The 14,067-nt window shown below is 30.3% G+C and overlaps 1 protein-coding gene across 2 annotated transcripts in view; it reads left to right on the plus strand.

The window, feature by feature from the left end:
* Window positions 1-5,333: 5,333 nt before the first annotated feature.
* Window positions 5,334-14,067, plus strand: part of LOC140051045 (zinc finger MIZ domain-containing protein 1-like) — a 95,348-nt gene continuing 86,614 nt past the window's right edge. For both annotated transcript variants that reach the window (XR_011845480.1, XM_072096117.1), the window contains exon 1: window positions 5,334-5,413. The gene's annotated coding sequence lies outside the window, so the exon portion shown is untranslated. The remainder of the gene's footprint in view (window positions 5,414-14,067) is intronic.

Below are 14,067 nucleotides of genomic sequence, written 5' to 3' on the forward strand. Positions count from 1 at the left end.
AACCTCTGAAGAGGTCATCTAGCATAAAAAATATTTAAAAAAATAAAAATTAAATAAAATTTAGTAAAGAAAAAAGCCAGGTATACAAATAGAAAAAAAATAATAGACTATTGGTAGACAGATGGTAGTATTAGCTTTAAGTTTGTTTTGTAAATGTTGGCATTTACCATGTTACCTAGATCTTGAATCAGGTTCAAGCTATGTTACTAACCACATTATATTATTAATAACATAAAAAAATCAGTTGTTGAATGTTTTGACATAGAGTTTAAGGTAGTATTTACACTTTAGGAAATCATAAGTTTCCTTGCCTACCATCCCATGTGTAAAAAGCAGCTGAAGGTGTTTTTCATACGCTGTTTTTCATTTTGTCTTGTTGTATTGTTAATCAAGAAGTTCAACTTTCACATAAATATTACAATTAATACAGGATAGAAAGTAGACAAAACTATGTCAAATTGAGTAGGATGAACACTATTTGAATTAAATCCATGTTTTACAGGTTTTGACAAAAGAAAGGAACAGACAGAATATTCCAAAATTGATTCTTGGCAACAAGTGGTTAAAACAACCATTTGCATTTTTTATTTCTATATACTATAGTACAACAGAACATTTTTCTAAAAAATGGGTGTTATTCTTGTGTTTACAATAAAATGTTATTTTAATAGCAGTAACTTCAAATAAGTTAAACCAAACACCTTTTTCTTTCACAAACATTGTTTAAATGGCTTCCATTCTATTGTGTAGTTTTACACTTATGTTCACAAGTTAATTTTATTACTAATGGAGATAGTGATCTTTATTTAAACACACTACTGTATTTAATAACTTATTTTCTGGCGTCACAATTTCACAAGGTTTACTGTGTTACTCTACTATTTTCAGTGCAAATTTTACTATTATATTTTCACGTGTGGATTTCAGTTTTGTCATATCCTAACTTTTGTTGAAAGGAGAAAAAAAAGTGACAGGTGACAAGGTATAGACAGATTGATTAGGATGTTTCATTACTTCATTAATTATATCTTGTCTAATTCATTATGTAACCTGATTAAGTATTGTTCACAGTTATTACACATACATAACCTTAAGGATTGGAAACATAAAGGCAATAAAGTGGATACAGTCAACTCTCCCAATACCGGACACCTTTGGGCCGGCCAAATAAGTCTGGTTTTCCGGAAAGTCTGGTATTCGGAATGTGTTTTTAATGGTAAATATAAATTTGGGACCTTTTGGTCCTCAAAAAAAGTCTGGTATTGGGAGAGTTTCTGGTTTTCAGAGAGTCCGGTATTGGAAGAGTTGACTGTATTTGATAATAGGATTTTTTTTTTGTAGAAAAATGTACATACTGTATAATTGAGGAAAATATACAATAACAAATATATATTTTTTTTAATAGTTCGAAACTAACAGAACAGATGAGTCAATCATAATAATATAATGTGCACAATAATTTGGTATAATATAATTTAACTTTACTAAATTTCCTATCTTTTAAAACTATGAAAACCATCTAAACAACATTACAACATTCACACACAAACAATTCTGTTAATGTTATATTAATAGGTAATTGTGGATGTTGTCTCAGTTTATTCTGCTGAATAAATTTCATTGAAATTAATTATTCGATAGAATGAGTTCAAAATTTGTTTGGGCATCGCAATTAAATACCTCAGGCCAAGATTGTTCTAAATAACTGTAAATATTGATTACTAATCAAAGATGTTCACATGTGAAGATAATGTCTAATTTATTTTCTAAGCAAGTGCTCATAATATTTCCACTAACTTATAGTATTCTAGAAATTTAGAAGAGGTTTTTGGTGTTTTTACCGGCTGTTTGGGGCAATGAAAACTCAGGATGGTAGTGGGCTGTAGCTTGGTGGTCAACACGCTTGTCTTCCAATCATAAAGTCCAGGGTTCAATCTCAGGACTTCTTCTGCTGGACACTCTCTAACTTCAAATGAAACATAGGGTATTTACATAAACTGCGCAAGTCTGGAAAAAACTTCTGGAAAACAATAGCTAAACCATACCATTTGTCAATTTTATTTACTTGTTGTTGTTGTTGACAATAAAGGGATGATACTATCTTGAACTTAAGTTAAGTTACAATTACTATAGTTAGATTATAAAGTAAAATAAAACATAATCAGAAAGTTTGGTCACAAATTAAAAATACTACAAATTTGATTTTAAATTTAATTCTACAATTTCCTTCTGGTTTTCATTATTCATTAAGTATACTGTCCAATTTTAATATTCAAGGTTTTTTATTTTCTATATAGGGCCAAATTGAACAAGATATCGGTCACCAAGGATACACAGATTGTGATAAAAGCCAAACGATCCAACGATCAGTTTGACAAAACATTTTTTTTTCTAAAATTGTTTAAAAGAGTTATTGTTATGTTGTAAATTTTAAATATCCTACCAACAATACATTTATACCGACTATGCGCTTGTACAGCATAAAACTATAAATCAGACGTCAATGTGATTTCTTCACTTGTGGTAATACCCAAGTATAAAATTGAACAATTGGTTAGGAAACAGCAGTTGTAACATGGATGCTTGTTTAAATATACGGTATAGTGGTTTGATTTGTGTTTTTAGTTTATAAAATGTTGTTATAAATTAAATATCTTAGCCAACAACCATTTCCTATCAGTTTTTAACATTAATGTTCAAAATAAGATATCTTTAAAATGATTAAAAATAGTCATCTGACATGGATGCTGTCTGCCCTAGTTTTTAGAATTACCACCAAGTTGTGATGCTTCCAGAAAGATCGAGGGAGGGAAATGCAGCGTAAGAATTTGCCACAAGGGACTCGTGAACTTAGGCGTCTTCACCAGGGATACCTTCCAATGATGTATCCAGGATCAGAGGCTAATATACGCTTTGTTAGGCCAAAGGGGTGTTAGGCTTAGAAAGTAAGGCCAAAGGGGAGTTAGCTTAGAAAGCATTATGCCAATTAAGGGTAGCATTAATATTGCAGTTTATTGCATTGATAACGTCAACAATTATGTATTGATTGTTTTTCAATTGACCACGTGGCTAAGTAATTGTTAGCAATACTAAACAGTATTTTGTAACTTACTCTATCATACATATACTATACAATACTGACGTCTTAAGATATAAATTTATTTGAATTGCTTAAGATAAAGATAGATGTTAAATTTACCAATACAAATACAAACTTTAAAAGAGAGATCAGAAAAATATACTATCATGTGCTAACTTTAAGGCTTAAAGCTCTGTCTACACTATCAAACATTATGTGACAAAACAATGTGATGTGCCCATAGTATATGGACATGATGATGTCATATCACTACCGTATTTGGACATCACACTTTTTTGTCAACTAGTTTGATAGTGTAGACAGAGCTTTAGGGAGTGGAGTAGGGACAGTCATAGTTTACAAACCTGGCACTAGGTCAGCATTGAACTCTGGACCTTGGGATTGGATGACCAGAACATTATAATTACCAAGCTACAGCTCCAAAATATTCTACTTGTGGTCACTTTTGAAACCACCTGTTTTATTTGAAATTCTGTATCTGTCTGTTATGATGTTATACCACTTCAATTATCACTCCTAAGGCTTGCATATTAAAGATATAGCGTGATGATAAAATATTGCTATTATTAAAAATCTAATACACTTACTGTTATTTTGTGCTATAAAGTGGTATTGTTACTGTAAGTGTATTAATCAACATATAGCTTTTTTACCTCACAATGTAAAGTGTTCTCTAAGTGGTAATTAATATACGTTATTCATGAAATATGCTCCGTCACTAGCGTATAGATTTCATCCTAGTCTAATGGAAACTGTCATTTTCATACACCATGGAAACAAAGCTGTGGGAATAATGGTTCTGTTAGTTGCCATGGAAAATATGCCAAGGGAATTGAGATTTATTTAATGTAATATATTTTGTTAAATGGTTATCTTTCATTTCTATCTAATCCAAGGTTTTCATGATTAAATGTGTTACTTTGTAATTACATAGATATTGTAATATATTTCATGGTATTGTAAAGTTCATAAACATTAAAATCAATACTAAATTTACATATTTCTATAAATGCGTAAAATACAGTTTATTTATTACTTTTACTTTCAAAATTTTACACTTAGAGAGCGTACGATTTGCGACCATCAATTATTGACTTCGTCATGTTAATTCATTGTTCGGGGAAATTGGACCATATTCTCTCGTTACCAACCTTTACACAGTTTTGATCATTTCTGCTGGTCCAGGTGCTGAAATTTGCTCATCTATGACACCTTCTATTAATCGTAACAGTACTGCAATATCACATTACTGGTCCAGATGATTATGAAATATACCGACACCATACCGGAATATTGTGAGCGAAGATTTTTCAAGTAGAAAACCATGGTTCCCACTGCTATAATGCAGTTCAGTCCTGTGAGAAGAGATATGATGTACGGTACTGGTGTGGTACCTCTTTAAAGTATAACACTGTACCTGTTTCGAGGGCACTATTTTTAAAATACTGCCTTGCAATGTTATATTACCTATTTTTTCATGGCATGTGAATGAAGTTTGATATTTGCAAAATTTTTCATACTATAATTTTGTAGACACAACAATTTAACATGAAGCATACATTTGTGATTCCATTGCACTAATACACGATCAACAGTATAATTCAAAACTACACTCATCTAGAATCAGCGTCTGACAAATGATCATCGCTGTAATCCACACCAGATCTAGATGTTTATCCCCTCGCATGTTGTTTAAGACACATGCGATTACATTAGGCTCAGCGGATTGGTCAGTTGTAAGCCTGCAAGATTTTCAGTACTTGGTGTCATTTAAAGTGTACATAGTATGTAATAAACATACCCTGATTGTGGATTTCAAGAATCATAAGAGAGATTTTTAAATGATATAGATGATGCATGTATTATTGTTGCTTGGACTGGATTGTTATGATTCCGCCTTCTACATATTCTTTTATTGTCAAATCAAAATTACAAAAAATGAAATAAGACTGATGATAGACATTGGCACCAAAGTTAATTGAATTACTGTAGTGTAACAAAGTCCTACATAAATAATCATAAATTGAATACATTATATATTATGTATAAATAATAATATTTATATTGATTCTTATTTTTGTTTGTTATTGTACTGCCCCCATATGCACACAAACTATACTGCGTGTAGTTGCACTTTGACTTCTCATTGCTGTCACAAATGAAATTGTTTAATTGAAAACAATGGTTTACTGTACTTCAAATTAATTTCATTAAATTATTGTTTTTGCAGACATCTGGAAGATGATGATAATTGTTAATCCAAAGAGATAACGTGTTTATGATTGGACAGTATTCTGTTGAACCATTTTAAAGGTAAAATCTTAATCTTGTTTAGTATCGATATTTAAAAAAAGTCTCAAGCAACATCTTTTTACTTCTTTTTTTGGTAGGATAGGATAGACAGATGCCTCTGTTCCAGCAAGCTCTCATGGGAGCTTCAAAGTGCTGGAGAACGGTGTGGTGTAAATGGTTCCTTTGCTTTTAATTTTTTGGTTATATCTATTCTTAGGATATTTTTGTGTGTAACATTGTATTAGGTTAATTTAGTCCTGTGTAAAATCCAGTATACAGCGGCTGCTAAAAACTCTACCCGACATTTTATCTTTATTGCTTCGTAGCTGCGCGTTGCGATGAGGTATTGTGTTTTGATCGCAATCATAGAGCAGGTATTCGGCCAGGTACAATATTTGGTTAATATGTAATTACCTAGTAAATTTTCTACAATTATATGCCACACATTTTAATTAAAATGTGCTTATTAGTATTTATGAGTTGTTGGTATTTGGTTGCTCATTGGTGATCTTAAGCAGACATGAACTCACTTGATGAAGTGAAGTTTCATCTGTTCTTAGAACTTGTTTCTTGTACAGTACCGTATTAATCATCGTTGTCAATAATTCCACTGACCCTAATGCCTTTTCATAAACTAGTAACAGGAATAACCAGTTTATTTCTTCTTGGTAGTATACAATCTCTCAACACTTATTCGAGCAGATTAGTTTATGTATTTTTTAAATTCTTCATTTTTATTATTTTAAAACCTGATTTGAATGATATTTCGTGACAGAAATGACTAGGGATTGTAATCTTGAGTGAGCAAATGTACAGTACTTGAAACTGTCAGAATGTCCATTGGCTGAGGGCGCCATGATGATAGGTTCAAGGCTAAATGTAAGCGGTATTCTTTACACTAGAGGTGTCTGGCATATGGCTGTCTCAGCGGTCATCTCCCGTTCATCTTCAGATCGTTATCTGTCATTTCCCTCGAATGTCCAGTAGTAAAGTATTTTGAACTCTGTAAACAGTTATTGTCCCAGGAGAAATAATAAACTAATTTGATTTAACTGTCTTGCTTAAGTAATAATAGTATATTATAGACCTTGTCAATTTGAGCAGAAAAAGTATTTCTATTAAACAATTTTTTTTCCATTACAAAGTTAGCAGTTTTTTAATTGTTCTATATTTTAATTTATATGAATAAATTGTTCAAAAATAACAGATTAAACAGTAGGGAAAAAATTATATAAAAATAACTGTATTTTTTAAGTTAAATAAAAATAGTAATAATTCCGTTCTTTAAAAATCAAGTACAGTATTATAATAAATGTTTGATTTATAATTCAAAATATGCATCCTAAAACCCTTTCCCTCATTATTAATATAAAATAGACATTTTCACAAGAAAATATAGGACATTTACCCATCACACGTATCTTATACTTATTATGAACTCTTTAATTACGATGACCTTGTTGGCATCCTTTGCAGCCGCAGCAGAGGGGCCTCAAAAGAAGACACAGATGTACATGGGAGGAAGAAATTATAATTTGACGAGATTGTTGGAAAATTTTCAAGTTATGTCCAACCTAGAACATGATTGAAGGATTTGTCAATATCCATCATGGGAAAAAGTAAAAATCTGCACCGATTTGTTTAATAACTTTCTCTCAGCACGATACTAATCGCGGAGGATATTCTCTCGTCAAGATGTGTTTACTAAATGCATTCCTTGACGATTTAAACTATTTTTGACCCATGATGTTTATCGATTCGATCGACAGCAGTTTCACCGAGTTTGGTGGAGATTTGATTGATTGCTTTAAGATAACTGAGTTGGCGTTTTTAGTATGTTACACATATACCTTACAATTTGATATTAAAACGTATGGGTTTGTAAATTCTCGCCGGGATCGCTTAACTACATGTCGTTTATGGTTTAAGAGAAAGATGTCTCGTCTTAAAATTTCTCTTGTATTTCATTTGGAAGATTCCATTGTTATAGCAGGTAGTCTCTGAAGACATTTTGAATTATGTGCTAATTTATATATTCCTTAAGTTTATTTAGTATATTAATTATTCTTTACCATTTCATTTTGGAAATTAACGTTTGTTTTGGTATGTCTAATGTATTCCGTGCAATTTAATGACTTTCGTTTTTTTTATTAATTCAAGGATAAAAAGACTAAAACTAACAATATATTCTATTTCTTATCTAAATCTAGAAAGCAGATAAACTCTTGGTGAAAGACATGATTAAAGTAAGGAGTACAATGATACCTTAGCATACCCCCATCTGACTCCTAGAAAGTCTGTCTCCCCCTTATAGACTCCCTCTCTCTTTACAATGTCATTTCCTAGAATTGATATTCTTTGGCATGCCTAACGTAAGTGTCTTTTTGGCATAGTTATCTTAAACATCAGTTTATTTTGTCGATTTGTGACTTGTGCAATATCTTTGTCCACTTCATATCGTTACATGTTCAAAATTTTTGGGGCGAGTCATGGCTTAATGTTTTTTAGTCATCTCCTTGTATAAATTCATGTTTTTTTTTCCAACAAGTATATTCTTAAAATTGTTAGTTCAGAAACACTTGAAAATTGCCATTTACTTTTAGAATAAATTATTTTATGACTAAATAGTTTTACCATTGGTGAAGATTGGTGAAATGCACATCAACTGTTTGCCTGTTTTTTTTCCTGGATTCTCTAGTACAGGGTAGAATAGACAGAATAGATGTTGTTTGATGAAAATCACTACGGCCTACAGTATCTCCCAGTGCATCTGTTGTAACTTCACAAAGCCCTAATCCAAATTTCCGTATAAATATTCAACAAAGCCGGATTAGCTACATTATTTATTTTTTTACATTCAAATTTAAAGAAATGAAGTTAAAGAACAGAGTGCATCCATCTGTTGTTAATACAAAACTCCCATATGTCTTCCTGTCTACCCGTATTCATTGTGGCAAACGTTGAAAAAATGTTGTTTTATACACTCCTTCAATGATAAATAATCCTAAATTGGGGTTAATTGAATAAATACTATACTTTAACTTGAATGTATATGCACACATCCTTGGAATTAGAAGAAAATCATTTTGTTATCTGGCCATCTGCTTTCTCATGTCCTAGCAAGAAGACATCTTGTATCCCAGGGGGAAGTTATCAGACTCAACACCAGCTATGCTACACATGTATTAATAACAGGTGTGATAATGGAGGCTAAGGAATTCCAGGTGGCCATGCATGTGTGTTCATAAGCCATGTAGGTCAAAGGCCTAGCAGTGAATATTTCCTACCATGACTCTATGTCTCATTCATGTGTTTTGTTTTGTTCATTGACCAAATTCTAGATTTAGACTAGAACAGGAAAGGGTCACCACAGGTATATGGCCTGTGATGGACAACAATGACAATAGCCTAAGCCTCACCATGATTGGAGACAATTTCAAAAATTTTAACCGAGATGTCTTGAAATGGGACGATTCTTGTATAAAGCTGACATATTCACCACAATTAAAACAAACATTTGATTGTTATACTTTTATTTATTTTACTTAATTTTTTTTAAAATAAATCAAGATAAACAGCAATTTTGGTAGTTCCAGAGCATTCCACTTGTATGTGTACACACATTTGATGTTGATTTTAAGCTTAATGATTAACAGGTGTTCTTGGCTTAAATAAGATATTCCAGGTGGCTTACTTCCTGATTGGCTCATTAGAATACATTCAACTTTTTGTCCTGTAATGCACTTTGCATTTCAGTATTTTTGTTGTAAGGTATTTTAGAACAAAATCTTAAAACCTAATTTTCCTTTACTTTTTATAGTACTGCTATAGTTATTATCATATGTTTTGTGTATATCCTGTTTCTATAGTGAATTATGCATCCATATTTCTGGTTTGTTTCTGTTTCATTGTTGATTATTATTATTGTTTGCTTTGTTAAAAAAAGTATATAACCAAATACAGGTGGTGACACAGTTCTGAAAGAACTTTCAGAACTGTTTTAATTTTTTCAAACTTTTTCTGAGACTGACCTGAAGAACAACTGATCTTTCAAGGATATCTCTGCTTGTTCTACATACTATTTTCTGTGAGTTTTAAAAATAAATTAGCATTTGTTAATTTAGCATTTATTTGTTTTAAACTCTCCCACAGGAATAAAGTTATTGCAATGTTTCATAATAGTTCAATTTGGAACAATTCTTTTTTTTTAATACATCTTAAATATATTTTAAAATTGGACAAATTCTTTAATTGAATTGCCATTTAATTGGAGGTATATATTTAGTACACTTCTCTTTCAATTTATGATAAACAATACAACATAGGAAATATATAGAGTTATACTTATAGAGCAATTAGCATGTTTGCCTAAACTGTGATATTAATTATAGATACAAACAGGATTTATGTAATAACGTCACTTTTTTTAAATGTCAATGCTGCAGCAGCATTATTAATTTATCTACAAAAAACTCTCCACAAAAAAAATTAAATTCACAAAATAATATTGCATTGGGAAATGTATTTCAGACGTTTAGCTATTTACTTTACTTTCACTCTTCAAAAATGTTACATTAGGATAATTTTTTGATGAAGAAAAATTGCTCAAGGCTAAAATTCTCTCTCGGTCAAAGAAAAAATGCAGAGATTTATCTTTTGAGGTAATTATTAATACCTATAAATTGTTAAGAGTTTTCCAAAAGTTCAAACTTCCAGACAAAAAATATTAGATGAGAAAATGTAACTTTAAGAAAATATTTTGTCTAGTTTAGTATTTGTTTCAACTTTCCTACCAAAAAAAATATCAAATTTTAACTACTAAAATTGAAAATAAATATTTGATATAGGTCATTTATTTATCGAATATAAAATTGTTGAAAGAATTATCAAAATGTAAATTAAATTCTCAGCTTTAAATATACTTTTAAATTGATTTTGATTTTGAATCAACGTGTTAAAATCATTGATTTATTTGTTCATTGATTATTATATTTATCATGGATTTCATAATTTATTTCTATAAAAATTTCTACATTTTATTTTTGATTTAACAGAAATATTATTAGCTATTTTTCATTTAGAGATTTTTTGTCCCCCTGAAAACATTTTTTGTTGAATATCCCATTTTAATGTCACAATTGACCAAAAATTGGATCAAAAAGAAAAATGATAAAAAACTGTTAAATTTAAAGCATGTTTTATGGGGGAAAATACATCTTTGCAAGTTAAAAGTTGTCTTGTTTATTCTCTGTAAGTTATGTTGTCAATATTTTGGAATTATTTGTTTGTTTTTTTCAGTTATTTAGTAAAGTCATTTAAGGCACATTTTGGCCATCTCAGGATCTGTGTGTTTATCATTGTAAGATGTTCATTCATATGCCTCAATCTGCCAAAGTAAATTCATTTTTCTTTCACAGTCCACATTTTTGCAAAACCGACTCACCAATATAGAGAACAATATATTCATACCTATACAATGTGTAATTAAACTTCACTGTAAAAATAGGAACTTTGGCCAAGGAAGAAATACCATATACGGTACCTTTTATCATATATAGTGTACCTCAGACAAGAATCTGAATTCAGGTCAAGTTCAACTTATTAAGACAGGGTTGTTCTTCACTGGGTCCTTGTTATATTTGTAAAATCAATATAGTACTGTATAAAGTTGGCAATGAAAAAATGATTTGGGTGTTATTTGTCAGATATCAATTTGATTAAGGGAGAACATGATTTTTGGAATGTTTCCAATTTGATTTAATGAATTTGATAAAAGTTATGAAACTGTGGGGAGTTGTAAACCAATGGACAGTTGGCTCATGCTCAAATGGTAACCTATCCTTTACTGATTGATGATCTTTAAAAAGACTTTAAAAAAGAAGATATCCATAATTCATCTATGTTCTCCCTAATGTTCTCCCTACAGGTTTGAATGCCATTGCACTCATTAAATACATTGATCATTTTAAACTATTTCCACAGGGATTAGAATTTGTTAATTGATGTATTAATAATGTAAAGAACCCAGCAGCATTGTTTTAAAATTATATATTACCATCATTCTAAAGCTTTTTTGGACAACTTTTGTATGTAGATGTCCACTTTTTTTACTTTGACTTTTAGAAATTACTAAGATTTAGAGAGAAATTAGAACAAATTGAGGCTAGAATAAGTGTTAGAGATGTTATGTAAGTAAGAGCAAATTCAGGTAAGTCTTGTTTAATTTTGGTTACTGTATTTATTTGAAGGTTTGGGTTGTGAGAATAAGTATCAAACAGCCGAAGAATAGCGATACCAAGTTATCTCATTGACACAATTTTGGGAATACAGCGATCATGCTTGGCCACAGTGGATGATGTGGGACAATGCATGTAAAAAAGAAACTGTGCAACTTAATGTGGAGTGTGGGCCATTGCGTAAAATAGCATGCAGTTCAAGACAATTTCAAGACATTCTTGATTTTCAATTTTTCAATGAATGCGCAGTTTCTAAATTATAAACGTATAGGTTGCGCATGGTCAAGTTTAAACATTTTTCTCACATCCGTCTGTCCCAATTTAGGCAATTCTTAGTCCAGAGGTGATGACCTTGAATTCTGGTATTCCACGTTTGAAAGATTTTTTGGGGTTATTATTATGAACATTCACACAAAACGTGGCGCAAAAGTGGGAATAGGCATAAATCTGCTCAAGATAGATACAGATTGTATGTGGAACAATCGCACGTAGTTTTCTGCTTATTTAATACTGCTCGTCTGTGAAAATTGGCTTTACATTATCACAAAATCAAAATAGGTTTAATTATAGAGCTGGTATTTTGTCAGAATTGTATGTAATGCATTGCATTGTAGGCTTGATAGAAAATTGTGTTGTCTACTTCTTTCCAAGTAATCCTGATGCTTTTTTTTTGGCAGATAAAATAAGAAAATATGGACAAAGACAAGATGTTAATAAGTCTCATTGGCGAGTAATAAATGTCAATGCCAGTGTAATGCATTCGGGAAATATATAGGACCGGCTCATACTAGCCATCGTGCAATCAAAGAACGTCATGGTTTCTGAGTCATAATGTCTATGTCTTGTCATGTAAAAATTATACGTTTCTTCTGTATGTGCTGTACCATCAATTCAAATATTCATTTCATCAAGTTTGTGCAATATACCTTTGATTTAAGTTTCACAATCACAGTTTATAAAACAATCAAACTTTACAGATAATAAATCTTTATCATTATTATTATTATTATTCTTTATTTGGTCCAATATATAAAATCATACATCAGAAATTCCTGTTATATACACTGCAGAGATAGTAACAAATATACAAAATACAAATCAATATAAAATCACATACAATATCATCATACCCTGATCGTACATATTTGTTATTTAAAATGTTAGAAATTATTGTTTGAAGGAATTTTTTACATAAATTTAAATGTGTATAAATAGCATGATGTTTGATTTCTCAGAAAATGTTGTTTCTTTTTAAAAATTAAAGTGTCTAGTATAAATAATAATAAATAATGTAAAGTGCCTTACTTTAAACCAGTGAAGCAAGGGAGTAGGAACCCAGTTTGTCCTCCTGCCACAAAAAAATTAAAACACGCAGAAACTGAGTGAAGTACTTGCCACAGATGACGCATGTTGATATTAGAATTGATATTATTAGAATTTATTGATAAAAGAATACAAATATTTCTTTTTTTAAGTTATTGATAAACCGATTTTCTTGAATTTCATGTTCTGTAAGTATGTACCTATATACAACAATATTTTCAGAATAATAACTTAAAAGTTGAAATCATGATAAATAAACATAGAAAGCAAGTACTAAAATTCTATTTTGCCAAGTAAATATTGAAAATTACAATTTAAAAGATAGGCATAGGTTAAGTTTAGCACTTAATTTCATAATGTTTAGGTCCCAGGCCTCCCCATTTCATAATCATGTACAAACGGTTTCACTTCTCTAGCATTGTCTGTAGCAACATTTCAAGTCTTTGTAATCAACCAATAAAAACAAGATATTAAAATGAGGTCGATGTATTATAACTTTTCGATGAATATTTTAGTTTTTTATGCGGCAAATGCTTTAATAAAAACATATCTACGATGTAAAATCTGATATAAAATTGATCACTTAATTCTTAGAAAGAAATCTCATTAAAATGTAATAAAAATGTGTCATTACCTTTTATGTAGTATGGTTAACAACTGCTGTCTTTTATTCTGTAGAAATCTGTTATGCAATTGTGCAGGTAAAAGTTTATGAAGATAAAAGTTAAAAACTAAGCATAAAAATTAGTAAAGTATTGAAATATTAATTTTTAGTTATTAATTATTACTTAGTTATATTAGTATTGACATAAATAATTATATTACATTATGCAATTATTATTATTAAACATTTCTTTAAAAGAAACATAATCATAAGAAACATAATCATATTTAGATCTTAAATTTAAATCATTTTAAAATTTGTTTTCTTATACCATTTAGTCTGACTCTGAGAAAAATTAAAACATATCAACACTAATAATTATATACCAGTGACAGGTTGATATTATTTTTAAAAGAAGGCCATATATACATGACTGCAGTTGCGTACACAAATTTGAGTTAGTGTTTACTAACCGACGAACCGACAGACATACATCTGTAAAGTCTACTGAA

This window comes from Antedon mediterranea, chromosome 6 (assembly GCF_964355755.1).
Source record: "Antedon mediterranea chromosome 6, ecAntMedi1.1, whole genome shotgun sequence".
NCBI classification, from domain to species: Eukaryota; Metazoa; Echinodermata; class Crinoidea; order Comatulida; family Antedonidae; genus Antedon; species Antedon mediterranea.